The sequence below is a fragment of the Balaenoptera ricei genome, chromosome 5, assembly GCF_028023285.1.
Source record: "Balaenoptera ricei isolate mBalRic1 chromosome 5, mBalRic1.hap2, whole genome shotgun sequence".
NCBI lineage: Eukaryota > Metazoa > Chordata > Mammalia > Artiodactyla > Balaenopteridae > Balaenoptera > Balaenoptera ricei.
The window spans coordinates 138,448,401-138,471,714 of NC_082643.1; the positions used below are offsets into that span (position 1 = coordinate 138,448,401).

Below are 23,314 nucleotides of genomic sequence, written 5' to 3' on the forward strand. Positions count from 1 at the left end.
ATCAGTGGTTGCCTGGGGCCAGGAGTGAGAATAAGGGTTAAGGGCAAACAGGCTAGAGAGAATTTTCAGAAGTGATAACACGTTCTAAAATTGGCTTGTGGTGATAATTTAAGAACTCAATATATTTATTAAAAAATCATTGAATTTTCACTCAGGATTAATTTTTGGTATTAAATGATAACTCAAAAAGCTAATTTTTAAAAAAAGTGTGTATATCCAAGAGAAATGAAAACATATCCACACAAAAACTTGTACACAAGTGTGCGTAGCAGCATTACTTGTAATAGCTAAAAAGTACAAACTCAAATGTCCATCAACTAATTAACGGATACATAATATGTGGTATATCCATACAATGGAACATTACTCAGCAGTAAAAAGAAATGAAATAATGACACGTTACAATGAGGATGAACTCTGAAAACATTATGCTAAATCAAAGAATGCAATTATGAAAGATCACACATTGTATGATTCCATTTATAGAAAATGTCCAGAGTAGGCAAATCTATAGAGACAGCAAGTAGTTAGCGGCTGCCTAGGGCTGGGGGTTCTGTGGGGAAATTGAGAGTGACAGCTAATGGGTATGAGGTTCCTTTTTGGGGGGTGATGAAAATGTTTTAAAACTGATGATGGTGATAGTTTCACAACTCTGTGAATATATTAAAAACCACTGAACTGTACACTTTAAATTGGTGAATCAAATGGTAGGTGAATTATATCTCAATAAAGCTGTTACCAACAACAACAGCATAAACCTCGGTGTACGATCTGTGAGCAGGTGAAGCCATCAGCGCTGGTAAGGCCCTACCACAGCTGCAGTTACCCACCTATCTACTTAGGACAGAAAAATCTCAAAGTTACAAATTCTTTCCAACCTACTGTGATTATTTCGTAAATGAGTTTGTGTGTCTGAAATGAAAAGCAATGATTTATCAAAGCAATTAGTTCAGTCACTAAGCTTAAAAAACAGATTGATATTAAATTTTCAAATTTCAAATGCTCAAGATATATCAGTTTTCTACTTCGTGTGTTTACTAGGAGAGACCTCAATAATATTCATATGAGCTCACTGTGTAAACTGTATTACATCATATTTAAACTTTATTCCTAAACCCCTTAAATGTAATTCAATAGTTTCCAGTCTTATATAAAGTCATTCTACCTTTGGAAGAAAGGAAGAAACTCTGAAGCTCAAATATCCAAACCTATCTTAGTAAAGCATACATTCTTCTGTGCATTCTGTCACTATCCTGTGATTATGGCACTAGACAAAGTACATCATTTATCTCTCGATACAGACCCACAGATAAAAAGAAAAGGCAAATCTGATTACCAAACACCAGATTACTGTTCCATCGTCACCGGATTAAAATTTAAACCACACGGCTGAAATAAACGTTCATGAAGACAAAAAAGGGGGTGAAATTCAGTTTTACAATAAAGTGTTCCCCTCTTACTCCTTTAAAAAGTACTAAGAACGTAAAGAAAGGCTATTCTGCACCGTAGCCAGCTCCTAGAAAAAAGAGAGCCCGGGATGCTGGCACATGGGAAACACTAGAAACTATGCAATCCGGATTACTCCTGGGGTAGTGGAATATTTTTCTTTATTGACATGGAATAAAAATGCCCAAGTAGAGCAAGAGGGGACTCGGCTGCCCTGCTCGCAAAGCTCGCAAAGCTGCTCGGGCGGTCAGTACCAGCCCTGGTCGAGCCCTCACCGTCCTCCTCCCGCGTCCCCCCCCCCCACCCCGCCGCCCCGCCAACATCCAGGAGCAAGGTCCCTGAGGGCCAGCTTCGCGAAGAGAGGATCCAGAAGGCGGTCACTGGACGCGCGTGTTACAGAGCCCGTTTTTGTTTTGTTTAAAAAGCAGATTCCTATCAGAGCCCAGCCTCCCCACTCCCGGGGGGATAGGGGGAAGTGGCAGCAGGGGGCCGGCGTGCAGAGCGAGAATAAAAGAATGACCGCGTACAACCTGCCGTGCCAGCTAACAGCGGAGGGCAGGAAAGGTAAGAGGCGGCGATGAGGCCCGACGGGGAAGGAAACTGGTCTCCAGCCCTCCACGCCACCCCACGCGGCCGGAGCCTCCCAGGTCCCGCCCCGGGCTCGCCGCCCTGCCCCGGCGCCGGCCGCAGCCTCCCGCCCTCCCCGACCCTCCCAGGACGCGCTTCCTCCGGAGCCGGACCCCCGCCCTGGCCTCCTCGCGGGATAAGGCGGGTCAGTTCAGTCCGCTTCTCGGCAGAGGTGACTCGCGCGGCGGTGTAAACACTGCGAGACCAGCTGCGCGCGGCCCATCCCCCCCGCCGGGGTCCGTAACCTCTTCGCGCAGCCCTGCCCGGCGCCCCGCGCTCTCCGCGGGCGGGCGCGCCGCCCGCCTTCCCCTTTCTCCAAGTCCCGCTCCCCGACCGCTGCCCGGGGGCACTCAGCCTCCTTCCCCAGCTCCCGGCCGGTGTCACCGCCACAGCCTCCGGAAAACCCTCCGCAAACCCCGGAGCCAACAACACAGGCGCGGGGCGGGGGCGCGGAGGGAGGCGGTGGCAGTCGGGACGGCGAGGCTTTCTCGCCGCACCCTCCGCGCTCCCTCGCACCAGCCTCGGCGGCCCGCGCGCTCTTACCTGTTCTCCGCGTCGCCCGGGAAGACCGCCGCGTCGCCTTCCCTCCCGGCAGGGCCGCGGACTAGCCGCCGCCGCCGCCGCCGTTGGCCGGGCGTCCGGAGGGAGCCGGGGCCTCCCCGGCTGCCCGAGCCGCTCCACTGGGAGAGGAGGAGACAAAACAGCGGCGCGCCGCCCCGCGCAGAGCCCCCCGCCCGCGCCGCCCCGCCGACCACCCTTCCCAACCGCCGAGGCGACGGCGGCGACACTGAGCCCGGCGCGGGGAGCAATGGTGGCCCCCGCCCTCGCCCCGCTCCCGGCCCCCTCCCTCCACCCCCCGCCTCGGCTCCTCCCCCTCGGCCTCCAGCCGCCGCCAACAGGACAGTCGAGTCCGCCTCCCCAACCCCGCCCGCTCCGAGCGCTCCTCCCCTCCCCACGCGGCGAGGGGGGGCGGCACCGCCAGTCACCGCCGCGCCTGTCAAACCCGGGCCGGCTATTTATACCCCGTGGGGCCCCGCCGCCCTCGGCCCCCACCAACCCGCCCACGAGGCCTCGATGGCTCTCTCGAATTTCGCCCGCCCTGTAGCCCCCAACTTCTCCCAAGCCCGCCTTCTCAGGTAAAGACTCTCGCCACTTGTCCCGCTCCCTGCTCGGGGCTCCCCCATCCTGCTCCCGACTCCGGCCCCGGCCCGGGACTGGCGCGGGGGCTCCCGAGCGCGGGCAGGCGTGTAGGGGCGCGCGTGCACCTGCAGCGGCCGCCGGCCCGGAGCGCACGCACACACCCTCGCCACTCTCTGAGGTCCCTCGCGGGCGCCGGCTGTCACCCCAACCCCAGCTCCGGACTCCCGCCCTTCTGCTCAAGGGACGGCTCTGCACTAGGGCAGCCTGACAGTCACTGGGGGTCGGAGGTCGTTGAAACTCCTAGCCCGGGTCTCTCCGGTCTCGACTCCAAAGCCTGGGCTAAGTAGAAGGTGGGGCCGCGGGCGGGCCGGAGCGCGCCCCCGGCCCCGCCCCCGGCCCGTGACGCTCGTGGAGCCCCGCCCCGGCCGCCTCGCGCCCCTCCGCGCCGCCCGTTCCTCCTCCTCCTCCTCCTCCTCCTGTTCGCTTGCAAACGCCCGGCCTTGTACCCCCGCGGACCCCGCCCCATTCCCAGAAATTACCACCCGCCCAACGGCCGGGCCGCGCGGCGGTTGGTGCCCGCGTTTGCTGACGGGCGGGCGGCGGGGCTCAGCGCGCAGCTGCGGAGCGCGGCGGGCGGTCCCTTGGCTCTGCCCCGAGAGCTGCGGGCGCCCGCCCCGGGCCATTGTCGCTGCTCGCTCGGTCGGCGACGGACGGAGAAGTACCTCAAGTCCGAGGACCGTCGGTGCGAGAATGAGGGAGTGGGTGAGCGCGGGAGTATTTTGGTGCCTGCGAATTCGAAAATGAAAACCCAACTGTAGCCGCACGCTTCTCGTTTCCCCACTTTCACACAAAGGGGAACCTCTGAGCAGGGCACTCACGCGCCTTCAAGTGCACAAAAGCCAATGACACGGTGCCCGGGGTTGTCGTGCATTTGGAACGCCTCATTAATGATCTTTCTTACGCCCAGTTCTGCACACAAACGCCTCAATCTCTTCCCCCACCACTACACTTGGCCGCCGCCGCACTGGCTTGTATTTGTTTAACAAAGAGCAGTGACTGTCCCGGTGCGCGTGGGGACCGACTCTGGTCCCCTCTCGGGCTCCTGCAGCCGCCCTCCGGTGGACCCGGCGCAGTATTCGCCAGGTTCGTTTCCCGGCTCCAGACTCACTCTTTTTGCGGCTCTACAGCCTGTCCTGAGCGAAGAAGAAACCCTGAGGAATACAAGTGGTATCTGTTCTTGAAAGTGACGTGGGAACCATGGAGATAACCCTAGAGTAGGGCTCAGACGTCAAAGGCCCTACTGATTGAAGTCTCTGAAGAGCCGAAGAATTTAATGATCTCTTTCTTTTTTAAAGCTAATAATGCCTGTTTATTTACCGGGGAGCGGAGACAGGGTGGGGGGGGGAGGGGGATTCTTTCTTTCCTATCCTAAAAAGCAACTCTGGGTACTTCCTTTCGTAAGAGATTTTTCCTTTTAAACGTAGGGGAAATCTGGGTAGCAAATAGGGTTAGTCAGAGAGATCCCCTTAACTCTGATGAAATTTTATGGATTCCTGAGTTGTAAAACATAGCGACTCTTGCCACTCTTCTGAACTAAAGAATTTATAAAGCCTTACAACATTGAAACCTTTTATGCACATTAAACAGGATACTACAAACAGCACCCTTTCTAGGGCAGTATTCCTAATCCCCTATTTCCTGTTAAAAAACAAAAAACAAACCAAAAAAACCCTATCACTTAAGGGAACCATTGTCCACTTTGATATTTGTAAGGACTTAATAATCAGTACTACTGCATCTCCATGACCCTAGCAGGGTATATTAAGGAGCATGCAACAACATCGCCTGATTTCTATAGTTAGGAACAGATCTCACCTGCTGGGTCAAATCATTCCTGTTTGCAGCTAACATGAGAAGAAATGTATCTCCTCTACCGTCAATTGGAAGTAAGCTGGAAAGTCCCAGGAAGAAACAGTGGTAAATAACATTAGTGTTCCGATTTTTCACTGCTCCATGCGCGGCGCCCTTTGAAATGTGGTTTTGTAGTTCCTCTCATTAGAGACAGACTGTTTCTCCACTCCACAGAGGTTGGGCTGAGATCGTTCCACTTGCTTTTGGCCAAAGGAATATGGGTTGTAGTGTGACAGTTCTGAGCGTGGCCTTAGGAGGTATTGCATGTTGCTGCTTGCCTCTCTCACACCTGCCTTTCACAATATGAAGAACATGCCTGGGAAGTCTGCTAGTACAAGAAGAATGAGAGACATGGGGATGAGAGACATCCCCAGCTTGAAGCCAGTGACCTGCAAAAAAAAAAAAATTGTTGTTTTAAGCACTGTGTTTTGGGGTGGTTTGCTACCCGGAATTAGTGTTGCTGTCATTGACTGGTGCAATAGGAAATGGAGCAATCGGATTTTTTTTGTTTTTTTTTTAATTTATTTTTGGCTGCGTTGGGTCTTAGTTGCTGCGCGCAGGCTTTCTTTGTTGCGGTGCGCGGGCTTCTCATTGCAGTGGCTTCTCTTGTTGCAGAGCATGGGCTCCAGGTGCGGGCTCAGTACTTGTGGCTCGCGGGCTCTAGAGCACAGGCTCAGTAGTTGTGGCGCACGGGCTTAGTCGGTCTGCGGCATGTGGGATATTCCCGGACCAGGGCTCGAACCCATGTCCCCTGCATTAGCAGGCGGATTCTTAACGACTGCGCCACCAGGGAAGTCCCATAATCTGCTCTCTTGACCTTGAAGGTGCCAAACATGATGTCTCTGAGGTAGCTCTTTGACAGTGGGTCTTGGAAGACACATCCCTTGTGGAAGCCAGTGAAGAAAGAAACCCAGAAAGTTTGTAGCAAAGCATTCTAAAGAATTCAGGAGGAAAGGGCTGATGTGGCCAGTAGTCCTAGAATAATCACAGAATAGGAGAGCTCTATGTGGTAACTAGATTGCTTTTGCTTCTGTTTTTTTATATTACACAGTTCATTTTTCAATTATACAAGTGATTCATTGATACATTCCCATCATCAATTTTCAGATAATACAAAATAGACTTTTAAAAAAGCCAAGTCTCCTTTCCTTCTCTGCTTTTCTTTCCATGCCTTACCCTCCACACATACCCAGCCATCCCATACCTCCACTGTTCCACGGGTAACCATAAATGATAGTTTAGCATTTAAGCTTCCAGACTTTTTTCTATGCATTTATGTACATATACGTGCATATATATATATAGACCAAATATTAGTGAGATTATATAATATATGTACTAAGTAGAGTAATTTTGTATTTTTCTGTTTATTTCCCTTTTGTTTTTTCTAATTATCTAAGAAAGTCTCTTTTTAAGATCTTTCTTTCTAGGACTACTCAGCCTGTCTTCAGTATGATAGGCTAACCAAGGGAAGAGGTTGTCCCCACTTTTATATCAGAACGTTAAGTGGGAGAAGGACCCTTTAGCACCTGCCTTAAGGGTGGGAGTGATACGCAACACGAGGAATGAAGGAGAAGACTAAATTCTCTGAGTGGTAGCCAATAAATCATTTGTCCCTCCCAAATTGGAAATTCTCTTTCTGGGCAAATCCTTGAGCACTTTATAGCTGATAAAGTTATAGCTGATTAAATAAGGCTCTATTCCCTTATAACATTTCAAAGTGAGTAACCCAAGAGAACAAAGGAATGCCATGCTGTCTTTTCTGACCAGCCTCGGGAGTCATACACCACGACTTATGCCCTGTTCTATTGGTCATACAAACCAGTCCTAACTCAGCGTGGGAGGGCACTACACGAAAGACATGAACACCAGAAGATGAGTATCAGTAGGGCCATGTTGGAAGCCGTGTGTCACAAGGCCCTGCCACAGCTGTGAATTTTGAGTGACTGACACAGTCTTTAAACTTGTTGGATTCCCTCATTGCAGGTGGGCAAATCCCAGATTACCAACAACCGTGTAGACTTTATAAGGACAGCCAGAAAAATCTCTTCTTTTGTCTCTCTTTAAAGAATAAGCGGTTCTGGGCAACTATCCAGTTATATTATGGTGTTAACCTACCTTATTTATGAGCCACTGTATCCACACCTCTCACCGCCCCTTTCTGGGTGTCTCCAAAGATAATCACTCATAACTCTCCCATATTCTGGGTCTGCAAAAGAACCCAGTCTCCAAACTCACATTTTGTTTTAGGTACCATCTTGCCTTTTATGAGTCAGAATCTCTTAAACACTGTATATTAAACAAGTTATAAGAGGCCTGCCTGAGAGAATGATGAAAACCAAAATAATTTTGGAGGAACATGTTAAGCTTCCAGAATCCAATGAAACAATTCTTGAGAATGACATTTGTACCGTCAAATGCAATCAGGTAAAACAAGCAGAAAGTATAAAGTTTTTTTTTTTTTTAAAGAATTTCACTTATTTATTTATTTTTGGCTGTGTTGGGTCTTCGTTTCTGTGCGAGGGCTTTTCTCTAGTTGCGGCAAGTGGGGGCCACTCTTCATCGCGGTGCGCGGGCCTCTCACTATCGCAGCCTCTCTTGTTGCGGGACACAGGCTCCAGACGCGCAAGCTCAGTAGTTGTGGCTCATGGGCCCAGTTGCTCCGTGGCATGTGGGATCTTCCCAGACCAGGGCTCGAACCCGTGTCCCCTGCATTGGCAGGCAGACTCTCAACCACTGCGCCACCAGGGAAGCCCCTAAAGTTTTTAATATAGAAAGGAAGCCAAATCATCATGAGTTGCAGGTGTAATTTTGCCATGTAATGTTTTCTAGTGAAATAAGTACTTAATGTCATTTCATAATTTAAGTTCTTGATATATTTAAAAAACAGTCGTCTCTTTAGAATAGTGCTTTAGTTGGAAGCATTGTATTAACTCCATCCACAAATAAATTACTTTTAAAGAACATTTTGGGACTGCCCTGGCGGTCCAGTGGTTAGGACACTGTACTTCGAATGCTGGGGGCGCAGTTTCCATCCCTGGTTGGGGAACTAGAATCCCACATGCCACACAGCGCAGCCAAAAATATTTTTTTTAAAAAAGAACATTTTATTGCTTTTTAAAAATATTTGAAGTGTTTAAGATGGATTACACTTTATTCTAGTTAGGATTTCTAATATTTTCCATGTTAAAACCAATTTTTGTAAGCAGATTTTGCCTCCATTGTTATAAAATTAAAAGTCCAAATGAAATGTACATGAAGACATTTTATTAGTGATTTAAGATTACGTTAATCTTTAAAATTTCTGAATGAAATTGGTTTCTTAATAAAATTCAGGATAAATGCTATAGTAGTTAATTAAAACACAAAGATAAATATCTTCCATGGAGAAAGATCTGAAATAAATTTCCGTATCTGCAGGCTGACTAGTTTTCAAGGACATTGAGCTGTTTCTTCCATGCTGCTAAGTCAAAATGAGTTAATAGAAATTTTTCTTTCCATTCATTTCCTGGGTCACCCTAAAGATCAGAAAAGCACACCAAAAGCCTTGCTTTTCCCATTATTTATTTGCTTTCCTCTCTGGGGATTTTTCCTACTGGTCAGCTAATCAGAGTGGGAAGCATTATTTTAGTAGTAGTAAACAATAACAGCAACAATAACTATAATATTGGCCCCTATTAGTATACCACTGGATACTTTGTGTTTATTTATCTTATGAATTCTGGGACTTCCCTGGTGGCGCAGTGGTTAAGACCCTGAGCTCCCAATGCAGGGGCCCGGGTTCGATCCCTGGTCAGGGAACTAGATCCCACATGCATGCCGCACCTAAGAGTTCACGTGCCACAACTAAGGAGCCCACCTGCCACGACTAAGGAGCCTGCAAGCCGCAACTAAGAGCCGGCACAACCAAATAAATAAATGTTAAAAAAAAAAAAATCTTATGAATTCTGTGTAAGTATCCCATCCTACAGTTCATGCTGAAGTTATGAGAGATTAAGCCGCTTGTTCAAAGTTACACAGTAGACAGTGGAGTTGGAGATTGAATTCTCCAGAGCCTGTGCTCTTGACCACGTACATCTAAAATGCAGCTTTGTTTCAACTGTTCATGTCCAAACATCACGGATGAAAAGTATTGCCCTCTGATTCAGCCTTGACACCAGCTTCATGTCCCATTCCCCACCCCAGATTCGTCGGGTACTGCTGCCACCTGGCAGCTCTATTCACCTCTGTTTGGCATCCCTGTTCTGCCTAACAGCAGGCACTGCTGCGGATGGTTGAGTGTTTCTGGCCGCATTCCCTATCTCCCTCTCCAGACACTCCCTTTTCCGCTGGTTGCCAACATATTCCCTCTACTCCGCCCTGCGGCTCCTGTATCCTGTTCTTCCTGTCTGCCACATTGTGTCTGAGTAGGCTTTCCATATCTGCTGATGACATTGACTGCTAAGCAAAAAGAAAGAGGGAAATTTAAGGCCACGATAAGAAGCCAATCAATACGGAGGATAAAAGGTCACAGGAGAACCATAATTAAAATGTGAATCCCAGACAGAAAAGAATGGAATAAATGGGCAGAGGAATTGAGAGTTTTAAGATACTGCGAACCTATAGGGAAGACTGGAAACTCCCATAACGTAAAGGAGAGAGGGAAATAAAAATAGTTCTGTGGTTCAAATTAATATTCACGAGTCTACGAATAAGTACAGTCATTGATAATATCAGTACTTACACGTGATCAGAGTCCTAAATACCAACAAAATGCTTTGGAAATCTGGCACCATCTTAATAGGTAGGGTTGATCAAACGTGTATTTTCTCTTAATCTTTTTTTTTTTTAATCCTCATAACAACCCAATCAGGAAGGGACTATCATCATTTTGCAGATTATGAAACTGAGGCAACTGAAGGGGTAGAAGAGCTTTTCCAAGACCACCAGCAAGTGAGTAGCGGAGCCAGGCAGGAAACCTAAGCGGCTGGGTCCAGGCTCCCTGCTCCCAACACTCTGCTTGGCTTCCCCAGCCTGCCCGGATGAACTCACGTGAAACCCCCAGTCTGGGCCTTGCAGTAGGGACTGCTGTCCGCCTTTCAAGGAGGAAAGCTGGCTTTCACAAATAGTACCTTCTCCTCCACGTCATCTCCAAGGCCGAAGGCGAGGTCGGGCTGGCTTCTCCCCATTCTGTGCTCTCCTGTGATTCGAGGTCGGCAAAGGAGCACAGTTTACAATTCAACAAGCGCCAAAGTGGCTTATATTCTGCTAGAGAATTCCAGAGCCCACTTACAAAGTCTGCATTTTTATAGGGTTGCCTGAGTGGAGAAGGAAAATTAAAACATACTGTACTATTTTTAATTAATCAACTGCCTGACACGCCTCTAAAATAATTTTCTTGCGTTCGTTGGCCACATACTCTCTCGTTTCTTCCTGTGATGATTTTGCAGTATTATTTTTACGGAGAGAATGGAAAGAATTAATTTTCTCCTCTAGCTTAGAATATTAAAATTTGGTTTTTATTACTGCTACTTTAGAAGAGTTTCTATTAGCCTCATATCTTGTTATTGATAATGTCATATAAGTTTTAGGATAGTTTTCAATTTGCAGGAACTTCTATCACGTTTCTTTCATATAGAAGTAAGATTGCAGCTTATTCCAGTTTTCTTACGCAGTGACTAATCTTAGATAGTCTTTGACTTGAAAACACTCATTAATTAGTTGCTATTTGAAAACTAATATATATAGGATGGATAAACAACAAGGTCCTACTGTATAGCACAGGGAACTATATTTCATATCCTTTGATAAACCATAATGGAAAAGAATATATATGTATAACTTAGTCACTTTGCTGTACAGCAGACATTAACACAACATTGTAAATCAAATATACTTCAATAAAACTTTTTTAAAAGCCTCTTGGACCTCAAAAAAAAAATTAGTTGCTGTTTGATGTTCAGTGAGTAGTGATGATGAGTCTTATGTTTTCTCTATGGATGTCACTATTTAAGGTAATGCCAGCCATGTATTTACATATTTTGCCAATGTATTCCTATAATTAATTCCTCTCTGTCAACTCTGGTATAATCCAAAGCTTCCTCATTACTTATTTTCAAATTTATCTTTTCCTTTGAATGTTTGCTTTGGTATGATCTGAAATTATGATCTTGAATTTCTATTTTTGATGTAACCATCATCTTTATCACTTTTGTCTCATAGTCCTTTAATTTTTATCTAAATAAAAAATATATTTTCAAAAACAAATAGACAAATTCAATACATAAATTTTAAAATGATAAAAAGGTACCCTTCATATCTATTCAACTCAGGAATCTAGTTCTTATTTGTTCTCTTGAAATGTTCCAAAATGTCTTTTCAAATTACAGTTAAAATGCACACTCAAACTTTATGAACCTTTTGAATAAATATTTTACAGCTTGTTTGTATATGAGTTTCTCTTCCGAATCTTCAAACGTTTTATATCTTGTCATTGTACCCAGGCTGCAAGGCTTGAACAGTTTTACAGTGGACAGACTGTCTTGTTATACGGAGAGCCTAAAGAGAAATCCAAGTTGGCAGGTGTGTTTAAATGCTCCATCTAAGGATTAGAGATGGTTCATCTGACACAGGAGCCTAAAAAGGAAACATGTAACTGTTGCAGAACACTGAAGTAGTCCACAGCTTCAGGTAAGGTGAGGCAGCTTTCCCTGCCTCTAACCCTCTCCCAAGAGAAAAAACAGCCAGCAGGGGCTGGTGCAGAATCCAGGAGTGAGTGGGTAGAGAAGACAGTGATCTTAACCAACTGTGGTTGAAATGTCTTACTTCAACAGATTTTACAAAACACCTGACCATGTGAGTATGTTACTGGGGCCCATAGCAGTCAGTTTAAGTGAGAGGCCCTGAGCTTATGTCGTTAACCTGAGGCCCAGCTGCCCACCTGCCCCAAGGTTCTCTGAATCACTCAGTTCCTTTATAACATAGTCTCCTTTTCACCTTAGGCTACATCAAGTTGGTTCCCATTTTTTGCAAACCAAAATTATCTCCTACAAGTCTCTATTCCGTTTTTCCCAGATTACCACACTAGACCTGTAACTAGTCTGCTAAATGCTATTCCCAATTCCAGTTAGTTTCACACATCCCTGCCAGATTAATCTCCCTGTAGCAGAGCCCTGGTGTCATTGCTCAGAACCTCTGAGGATAGACTCATCAACTTGGCATTGAAGGTGGTGGGGTTCAGGACACACTGCCCCAAAATACGGCACCAAAATATTCAATATGGTATTGAATATTGTAAGCCGAGGGAGTCTGATTAAATAGCAGAAGCAAGATGGTCACTCTGACTCTCTCCCACCCCTTCTTTCCTGAAGCAGGCCGTAAAACCCTCCTGTGAGAGGTACCCTCTCTGTGTCCCTCGGAAAGGAGCATCTTATCTCCAACGACAAAGGGACACCAAGAGGAATAATAACCAGAGGCCTTGCTAAGTTTCCCCTAGTTTCTTACAATTACCTTCCATTCCTTACCCAGTCATCCAGCTCCACAACTGTCCACTCCTCATCCCACACAGCCTAAAAGCACTCGGGTCTGTTTCTTTGGGTCTTCATTTCTGTATGAAAGCTCTCGTGTACTGTAAAACTTATATTAAATAAATGTGTATACTTTTCCCCTGTTAGTCTGTCTTTGTCAGTTTCCTTTTCAGACCCAGCCAGGGAGCCTAAGAGGGCAGAGGAAAACTTTTCCCTCCCCTACAGAAGCCTCTGTGCCAGGACCCACGGCGGCTCTCAGGCTTACTTCCCACCGCCTTCCTTGAGGGAGGCCTCACTCCAGCCACAGCGGGCTGCTCAGGATCACGCCCTGAACTTTCCCACCCCTCTGCCTTCGCTCAGGACGCTCCTCCTACACGAAACTGCTCTCTCGCTCTGGCTGTCAAAGCTACAGATCCTTCAGGGTCTGGCTCAAATATCCTCTCCTCCAGGAAGTTTTTCCTGAGTTCCCAACAAACCTCCATCCCCCAAACAAAGTGCGATTTTTGCCCCGCTTTGACTCACCATAGCTTTTGGTTCTTACATCCTCAGTGATGCTATATTTGTCCTCAGTTTATCATCATTGTATACAGCAGCCTTACATCTTACACAGGAGTTCGGCTCCAAAGTCAGCGAGCAAGGACAAAAAATGTTATAGTGCAAAAAATCTCTCGAAATTTCCTAAGAAGGTGCCAATTTAGAGAGCAGTTACTGCTCTCCCTAGGTCAACGGCACTCTCCTTCATCACTGCAAAGCTGAAGTCACCCGTGGCTTGGCGAAATGTCCAAGCTGTGAAAGGAACTGAGCAGGACAGTTCTTTTTTTTTTTTTTTTTTTGGCTGTGCCACGAGGCTTGTGGGATCTTAGTTCCCCAAGCCAGGCCCACAGCAGTGAAAACGCTGAGTCTTAACTGCTGGAGCGCCAGGGAATTCCCAGGGCAGCTCTTCGTCTCCCATAACACAATCCCTCCAAAGCGTGTGACAGCTGAGAAGTGTGTGACGCCCCATTTAAATTCTTCTCTGAGTCTCAGTGCATATGGTTGACTTCCTGTAAATTAAATGCACCAGTGATAGGATTTTGATTTCTGGTTCCACCACTTACTAGATAGGTAACCATGGCCAAGTTATTTAATCACTTATTTTCTCTACCCCTCAGTTTACATCTGCAAGAAGGAACAGTAATAAGGCCCAATTAATAAGCTTGTTGTAAGGGTTAAATTATTGATAGTTAACCTGTAAAATAATACTATTTACCTTCTTGGTTTTCAATGAAAATTAGATGATCTTATATATATAAAGCACTTAGAAAAGTGTCTTGGCATATGTTAGGGCTCAATAAATATTACCTATTTTTAAAATTTTTAAAAAAATCTTATTGAAGTACAGTTGACTTACAATGTTGTGTTTAATTTCTGCTGTACAACAAAGTGACTCAGTTATATGTATATATGTATTCTTTTTCATATTCTTTTCCATTATGGTTTATCACAGGATATTGACTATAGTTCCCTGTGCTATGCAGTAGGACCCTGTTGTTCATCCATCCTCTATATACTAGTTTGTATCTGCTAATCCCAATCTCCCGGTCCTTCCTTCCCCCACTCTCCTCCCCTTTGGCAACCACAAGTCTGTTCTCTATAAATATTACCTGTTATTATTACTTATCTCTCTGTCTTACTTTCTTCTGCTGCTTGTAAAAGATAGATGAGAAGCACTTACTATCACAGAGCAAGTACTCTGTAAGGGTTAGGTATTATTATTATAATTATTATCATTTCACTACTGTGTCCTCCCTATTGCAAGTTTCTTGGGGGCAGGGACATTATCTTTCACAACTTTGTGTCCTTGCAGTGACTCAAAACAGTGCCTGGGGGCTTCCCTGGTGGTGCAGTGGTTGAGAATCTGCCTGCCAATGCAGGGAACACGGGTTCGAGCCCTGGTCTGGGAAGGTCCCACATGCCACGGAGCAACTAGGCCCGTGAGCCACAACTACTGAGCCTGCGCGTCTGGAGCTTGTGCTCCGCAACAAGAGAGGCCACGATAGTGAAAGGCCCGCGCACCGCGATGAAGAGTGGCCCCCGCTTGCCGCAACTGGAGAAAGCCCTCGCACAGAAACGAAGACCCAACACAGCCAAAAATAAATAAATAAATAAATAATAAAAATAAAGGAATTCCTTTTAAAAAAAAAAAAAAACAGTGCCTGGTGTATATGTCACTCAAAAGATAGTCGAAAATCAGATAATGTTTCCCCCCTCCAAATTACTGTTACATTGATTTAATTTTTACAAGTTCATAAAGAAATAAACGAAGTGTGTATTCATGAATACCTGAATGGCTCTCCTACCCTCTGAAACCGTCTTTACCATCTTGGGCACAACTCTTCATCGCAAGAACTCCCCCAGGGGGCGCTGAAGAACTTCCTGAATAAGGACTTATTCACGTACCAGAGTTGGAATGTGAATTACTTGGGGGTAAATGTTGACTTTGGCTTCTCTGAGTTTTACTGAGGACATTTGTACCATAAAAACTGATCTTTAAAACTAGTAATTCATGTTCTGTGGTTTGAAACCACCTTGGAAATGATTCCAGGACACCAAGAAATATATAATCCTAGATTCGTAACTGATCACAATTTTTTTTTCTATCTTAGGTCTCCTGTCTTTTAAATAAAGATAATAATACCAACTGACCTCAAAACCTTGGTGACGAATAATAAACATGATGCTCAGGAAGTTAACGTGACGAGAGGACTAGAGTCTATTAGTTAAAAGACTCCATTGTCAATATGTGTTTATGTGTAGCCGATTCACTTTGCTGTACAGCAGAAACTAACACAACATTGTAAATCAACTATATTCCAGTAAAAATTAATTTAAAAATAAAGATAAAAGACTCCATTATCAGAGATAATTCTTTCCATATGTGTACTTATTAGGAAGGTTTTTCCCTTTTTGCAGCTCACATCTTTCAAAGGGACCACATGGAACGAGAGAAAGGGCGACTCTCAGACAGCAGCTTCTCTGAAATAACCTTTCCAGTGAATGAGATGACAGAGGTGTCAGCCAGATAGAGCTCTGTTGACCCAGGTAGGTGTCAAATACTCCTCTGTCTTAGTTTAACAAATGGGAAAACATTATTCTCCTAGCAACTGGTGTGATCTTTTCTCTTAGGAATGAGACCCACCTCTGTTGGGAAAATTCCATGGTGAGCCTGCTTGGAAGCTGAGACCTAAGTGTGAGGAAGCACTGTCCAGCCTAGAACAAGGAGAGGGATTTGTTGATTGCGCTGGAGAGGGCTTTGGGGAGGTGGAGCTGTTGAGATGACAGAAAGCTGGCTGTGCCCTGTGAGATGCATCCGACCAGCGACCTCACAAACCCTTGGCAAAGTGATTAACCTCACACAGTACTTGGCAGATAAGGAACTCAGTGGAAACAGTGGAAAGAGCGCTCCTGACGTCCATCTTTGCCTAAGGCAGCAGCACAGGGGGCCCTGAGGAAGCAAGATTCCAGGGAGTCACAGAGATCTCAAAGCAGGCTCTGGACTCGCACAGTCCATAAATTACGTGGGTGCCAGCACCCAGTTTTCCTAAGTCTCCGAAGGGTGGGAAGGCCCCAATCCCATCTGGTTTACATTAGTAGTAATAGTAAGATAAAGGTAGCTTATTTACAAAATTATGCACCTTTAAACAAAATGGAGGGAAAATAAGAAAAAAACATTTTTAAGTCAAACAGTAGAGCATTTTGCCTACAAAGCCAGGCAGACCACTTTTACTATGAGAGCAGACATAAATGATAAGAAGGGAACTTCCTTGCTGTGTCAACAATTTTGAGCAAAGTGTGGGAAAATACTTTAAAACAGAGACTGTCTTACTTTATTGTAACACCTATCCAGAAATAAAGGGTCCTCAAACAGATATTTGAATTTTATCCTTTCTTATCTGAAGATTTAGATTTTTAGAATAAAGTTAGCTTTTTTCTTATTACAAAAATAACACATGGCTATTTTTAAAGTTTTAAAACACAGGAGGATAAATCCACACCTTTCAAAATTATTGTTATTATTTTTTTAAAAACCCGAACTCCTGGGACTTCCCTGGTGGCGCAGTGGTTAAGAATCCACCTGCCAACGCAGGGGACACGGGTTTGATCCCTGGTCGGGGAAGATCCCGCATGCCGTGGAGCAACTAAGCCCATGCGCCACAACTACTGAGCCTGCGCTCTAGAGCCCTCGAGCCACAGCTACTGAGCCCACGTGCCACAACTGCTGAAGCCCGTGCGCCTAGAGCCCGTGCTCCACAACAAAGACAAGCCACCTCAATGAGAAGCCCGTGCACCACAAAAAAGAGTAGCCCCTGCGGGCCACAACTAGAGAAAGCCCGCGCACATCAACAAAGACCCAACGATGAAGACCCAACGCAGCCATAAATAAATAAATTTTATTTAAAAAAACACAAAAAAAAACCGAACTCCCTCATGGTTTTCAGGGAAGAGTTTTTATTTATTTGTTAATTATTTAGTTATTTGTTTGTTTGTTTTTGGCTGTGTTGGGTCTTCGTTGCTGTGCGCGGGCTTTCTCCATTCGCGGCGGGCGGGGACTGCTCTTCGTTGCGGTGCGCTTCTCTTGTTGCGGAGCACGGGCTGTAGGTGCACGGGCTTCAGTAGTTGTGGCACACGGGCTCAGTAGTTGTGGCTCGCGGGCTCTAGGTGCACGGGCTTCAGTAGCTGTGGCACACGGGCTTAGTTGCTCCGTGGCATGTGGGATCTTCCTAGACCAGGGCTCGAACCCATGTCCCCTGCATTGGCAGACGGATTCTTCACCACTGCACCACCAGGGAAGTCCACACCTTTTTAAAATTATAAAGTAAATTGATCTCCAGCCTCCATGAAATGCAAAGATCATTCTCAGTATGGTAGGAATAGCGTATGCTGAGGGTGAGTTAGAGGTGAAGGTTATAGAACTGTCATTGTAGCTTCGGGAAAAAAGATAAAAGAAGAAAGAACTTTTCACTTTACACATTGAATTAGCTGGACTCCTGGTGGCACACGGCAGAAGCTGACTTGAGCCAGCTTAGCCAAACATGGCAATAAGTTTATTGGCTCACATGTCGAACTGTAGGACAGGGAAGGACAACTGTATCAAAACCTCTTACTTTCAGGATGCTCTCTCTCCATCTTTCTTCTCTGCTTCTCTTGCCAGTTTCAGTTTATTCTCTCAAACCAGCTGCTGCATGAGAGGTACTGTGGCCTTCAGGCTCACATCTTCACCGTATGCATGGGCCTCATAGATAGAGAGTGGACCAATTCTTACCAATAACACGAGTGCTATTTCCAGAAGAATAGAAAAATTTTGGAAGACAAAATTTTTTCAGTATATCCTTTGCTGCCTTCCCTACCACATACACTAATACACATACTCATCTTCCCATACGTACAATCCCAAAAATGTCCTTGTCTAGCCACTATGTAGACACGCATATCCTTGTCCCAGCTCCAGGATCTTTATGTTACGTCAATTCACCATCAGGATGGATGAGGGGGCCTCGTTTCCTTATAACTTACAAATAAACAGTAAACTTAAATATCCTCAATGCGCCTACATATACAATGGTGGGGGAAAAAATAAGATAAACCTGCTTTCAAAAGGAATGTTCAAAAGAGGGAAAACTGAGAAAGCAACGCTCAGAGCACAGACCACTTCTTCCTGGACAGGGATAGCCAGTCTGTAGACTTAAAGCATTGAACCTTGGAGGGTGCTTTGTAGAGGGTACTACTAAGGCTCTATGTGTCTACAAATATCCTAGTTGAATGGGCAGAATTGTAAGTTTATAGATAGGGTACAACTGCTGCTGTTTCCACGTGGTAACTTTCTGAGCCCAAAATTTTGCCAGAGCTGCTTGGACATTATTGAACTCAGTGGCATTTAAATTGAATGGAGAGTAGAAAAAGAAAGATGCAATATATACATATATCAAATCATTATGTTGTACACCTTAAGATTATACAACGTTATATGTCAATTATATTTCAATAAAGCTGGAAAAAATTAAATTAAAAATAAATTTTAAAAAAGAAAGGAAAGGAAGGGAGGGAGGGAGGAAGGGAAGAAGGACCTGCAAGAGGAAAGAAGCACTTGCTATCTTTTACAATAGGCATTTACACTTTATTGTTTTACTGAATGCAGGATTGTAGGCAGATCTGAGTAGAGGGTAAAGAAACTCCTAAAGGGAGAGTAGGATACCCTTCTCTTTACTGAGGGAAATCTTTAGCCAAAATTTTAAAAATCTTTATTTTTATGAAGTAACAAATATAAAAACTCACTGGTAAGTATAAATATTGACAAAGAGCAAATCCATGAAATGGCCAGTATCTAAAGATCATCTTAGAAAAAAAGGAGACATGGTAACTTGGCAGCAAAGACAAGCAGATGCACAAACGTACAGGAAATTATTTGGTTCTAGACTGACTTTTCTGGTATTTAGGTGTAAGTTCAGTAGGTTATTTCAAGCCAGCTGAGATAACGGGAGAACATATTTAACCCAGCGATCCCGGCTGCGGAGTAACTAGGGCAGAAGAATCTGATGCGACCTGACTTCTAGGTGTGCCCAGAGTAAAGGACTGGGGTGAGAGTGGGGGAGCAACCACCAAAGTGTCCTCAGCAGACAAGCATGTTCAATAATTTCTTGTTTTGCTTCGCCATTCTGAGTTCAAAGAATCCATAAAAACCGTAGTCATCTGTACAGAGCAACATGAGGTAGCAAAAATTACAGAGAGAGGGTTCAAAAATACAAAAGTTTTAGGAAAGTTAAGTTCATACAACTCAGAAAATATAAAAGTTAAGTTTTTCCAATAAGGGTTAATACCGCATTATTCATATACAATTCACTCCATTCTGAACGTAAAATTGTAGACGAAATGAAAAATAGAATTTAAAAAAATGTGTTTACTGGATCGTTTGAGTTATACTATTCTGAATATTCTAGTTCCATTTGTATTTAATTACTTAAGAAGAATAGAGGAAACCATATCAGTGAAAGAAATGTTGACCTTTATGGAGAAATGTAGGCTCCATAATAGCATCATCAATGTAACTAAAATACAATTTCAATATTTACAAAACTAATATAAATTTTTTCCTTAACGTCTGTTTTTAGTCTAGAAAGCAGCTTTTGTTCCTCAGATACCTGTCTCTTAGACTTTTCCCTTAGTGATTTTGAGTGTTGTGTCTATGAGATTCTTAGATAGTGGGGAAATGACTCCCCAAATTTGTATCTCAAAAGTAGTTTAATAATTTTGTTGAAAATGAAAAAAATATTACTTTCACATTGAAACTTTCCTTTCTTGTTCTTACATGCACAGGAGGGGGAAAATTATGTAAACATTCTTTTTTTTTTAAATATCTATTTATTTGCCTGCACGGGGTCTTAGCTGCAGAATGCGGGATCTTTTTTTTTTTTGGTTGCAGCACCCCAGGGATCGAACCCCACGCCCCGCATGGGAAGCGTGGAGTCTTAACCCCTGGACCACCAGGGAAGCTCCCTATGTAAATGTTCTGAGTGAAAAGGATATTTGGTATTCTAGTAACTGTGCAACAAATTATTTTAAAAGTTGAGGTAGACTGTACATTTAAAAATAGTTAAATTTTACACTATATTTTACCACAATAAAAACAATTGAAAAAAAATTAAGGTAGAATTAGACTGATAGATAGGCAGTGCGTTTTTTTTTTAATATAAAATTATTTATTTATTTATTTAGGCTGCGTTGGGTCTTCGTTGCTGCGCGCGGGCTTTCTCTAGTTGTGGCGAGCTGGGGCTACTCTTCGTTGTGGTGCGCGGGCTTCTCATTGCGGTGGCTTCTCTTGCTGTGGAGCACAGGCCCTAGGTGCGTGGGCTTCAGTAGTTGCAGCACGCAGGCTCAGTAGTTGTGGCTCACGGGCTCTAGAGCGCAGGCTCAATGGTTGTGCCGCACAGGCTTAGTTGCTCCGCTGCATGTGGTATCTTCCCGGACCAGGGATCAAACCTGTGTCCCGGATTCTTAACCACTGCACCCCCAGGGAATTCCTGGCAGTGCATCTTTTAGACACATTATTAAATTTGCCACTTCACTGATTGGTTGCTTATTTTTTCATGACCAAAAAATAATATGTTCCAGATCTGCACTATTCAATACGGTAGCCACTAGCCACATGCAGCTTTTGAGCACTTTCACTGTGGCTCGTCCAAACTGACATACGCCGTAAGTGTAAAATACTCTGGATTTCAAAGACTTATACCAAAAAAGTAAAATAGCTCAGTAATAGGTTTTTTTACTGATGACATATTGACTTGATAATATTTTGGATATAATGAATTAAATAAAATATACTAGGACAATTAATTTCACCTGTTTCTTTTTACTTTTTTTTAATGTGGCTACTAAAACATTGAAAATTACACTCATAACTGGCACTATATTTTCGATGGTCAGTGCTGCTCTGGACAGACTTTCTTACAGCAGGAAGAGCTTAGTTAACCCTTTTCTGCACATCCTGGGGAGAGGGGTGTAAAGGACAATGTGGGCAATTTTCCCAGGAAAGGAAAACCTCCAACCTAAAAATCAAGAAATTATTCTTACGATGGGATACTGGGATATTTGTCTTGAACTGTATGACTCCAAAATCTGTTCCAAAGCCATCATTTTATGAAGTTTTACTTCTTAGGTTTAACCAGAAAAGCTAAATCCTCTGACACTTCTCCCAATAATTTACCCAAAATATTTGAAAAGGAATGTTCCAATGTGGACAAAAACAGTATAGTATTTTTCCTTCTAGGATAGAATTTTACAAAATTTACAGAAACACTTCCATGTTAAAATTTTTTTTAAAATAGAGCTAAGCAGCAGTAAGACCAAAACTATGTGTTTCATCAGAGTCTGGCCTTTGTCCGTGTATACACAGTGAATACACAGACAGGATCTTTTCAATAACTTGTTTCCTTTGTTCACAGGTAGCATTTAGATTCAGCACGCTATCTACCTCTTTCAGTCCTCTCAAGCCACCCTCTTCTCTTCAGAGTACCACGCACAAAATCTCAAGCCCCAAGCCTTGCACCAAATCCCTGTTGCTTTTTAGCATGAAAGAGAAATCACATGAATATTCACTTCCTTCCTGACTTGCAGTTGCAATTGGCTTTGATTAGGAATCCCCATCAATCAGATGTCCCTCCATCCTTCCGCTTCGATTTTCTCCCTCTCCCTCCTCCACGTGCGCCCCTCCTTCCCTCTCCTCCTCCCTCTGGCTCTCTCACATTTCTGGTGAGCGTGGTGTTGGATGCTCTCTGACTTAGTGCCCTCTTCTGTTGAAAACTTTCAGTGCGCATCCAAACAATTTACCTCGTTCTCAAAGAAAACCAGCTCTGGAAGAGCTTGAAATTATTGGGAGCAAATCTAGTAGGTTTGTGTGCAGGTCGAAAATTTTGTAAACTGAAGCTTCTGAGAAATGCGGAGTCAACAAACAAATTCGAAAGGACTTTGTGAAAATTAGATTGGTCTCACTTTCCTTTTCCCAAACTATGTCTAATACCTTTTAAATTCCCAATATTTCTGATTTAGAGAACATCAACACTCTTTTGAAAGTCAACAAAACCAAGTTCGCTTGCTTTCTCATTAGACAGGGTATATCTATCTCGCTACGCTAATGTTGACATTTTTTAAGTTGTTTTAACAGAAGGGAATGTTTGTTTAAATTTGTACCCTGTCCTTGATGACAGTTCCATTGCTTTCTTCTTTAGCTGCTGAAGGGGCAGAGAGGGACAGAAGATAACATTCTCCATTCTAATCTGATTATAACTGGGTAGGAAGGGGGAAAATGCCAGTTCAGAAGCATTTGGGTGGACCTGGAGATTATACTAAGTGAAGTAAGTTAGACAAAGAAAGGCAAATATCATATGATATCACTCATCTGTGGAATCTAATTGGGAAAAAAATGACACAAACGAACTTATTTATAAAACAGAAACAGACTTACAGATATCGCAAACAAACTTACGGTTACCAAAGAGGAAACGTCGGGGCGGGCAGTGGGGGAGGGATAAATCAGGAGCTTGGGAGGAACATACACACGCTACTATATATAAGATAGACAGCCAACAAGGACCTACTGTAGAGCACGGGGAACTCTGCTCGATATTCTCTGATAACCTATATGAGAAAAGAATCTGAAAAAGAATGAATATATATACGTATATGTATAACTGAGTCACTTTACAGTACACCTGAAACTAACACAACATTGTAAATCAACTATACTCCAATAAAACTTTTTTAAAAAAAGAAAAAAAAGCAGCATTTGGGACAGAGACACTCATAGAGTGGAGAATGAGGGTAGCATCAAGGCCACACTGTGAACGGCCACTCAGGGTTCTTTCCCAGCATGACCCTCAACTTCAGCCCTGTTCCCTGTGGCCCAGACTCAAGTGGACAAAGCCCAGTCCCAGACTCCCAGATCTGACCTTCTGTACTGTGAGAAGTGAGGGTAAGTTAGCCATCACTTTACAAAAGTTTGTTTGTAAAGTGTCCTTGACTTTGACCCCAATTAAATTATATTGCGACCAGTGGAACACAGGTGTCTTAGTTATTTCTCATGTTCCCCAAACTGATAAGTTCCAGAGATATGATTCTCATGGTGAAGATATAAATTTGCTTCCTCTTGAAAT

The 23,314-nt window shown here is 44.2% G+C and overlaps 1 protein-coding gene and 1 long non-coding RNA gene across 11 annotated transcripts in view; one reads left to right on the plus strand and one right to left on the minus strand.

Moving 5' to 3' along the window:
- ELF2 (E74 like ETS transcription factor 2) overlaps positions 1-3,967 on the minus strand; it is a 93,824-nt gene extending 89,857 nt beyond the window's left edge. For 3 of the 8 annotated variants that reach the window (XR_009503372.1, XM_059923613.1, XM_059923610.1), the window contains exon 1: positions 2,617-2,846. The gene's annotated coding sequence lies outside the window, so the exon portion shown is untranslated. Of the gene's footprint in view, positions 1-2,616; positions 2,847-3,338; positions 3,451-3,935 lie in introns of those variants that run through there. The other 5 variants (XM_059923616.1, XM_059923615.1, XM_059923612.1 and 2 more) reach the window with 4 other exon arrangements.
- Positions 1,812-16,250, plus strand: LOC132366140 (uncharacterized). 3 transcript variants are annotated; one of them, XR_009503373.1, is made up of 3 exons: positions 1,812-2,010; positions 15,582-15,710; positions 15,795-16,250. It is a non-coding gene; the product is annotated as an uncharacterized LOC132366140 (long non-coding RNA). The 3 variants fall into 3 exon arrangements; XR_009503375.1 differs by lacking the exon at positions 1,812-2,010 and adding an exon at positions 3,100-3,209; XR_009503374.1 differs by lacking the exon at positions 1,812-2,010 and adding an exon at positions 11,713-11,793.
- The last annotated feature ends 7,064 nt before the right edge of the window (positions 16,251-23,314 follow it).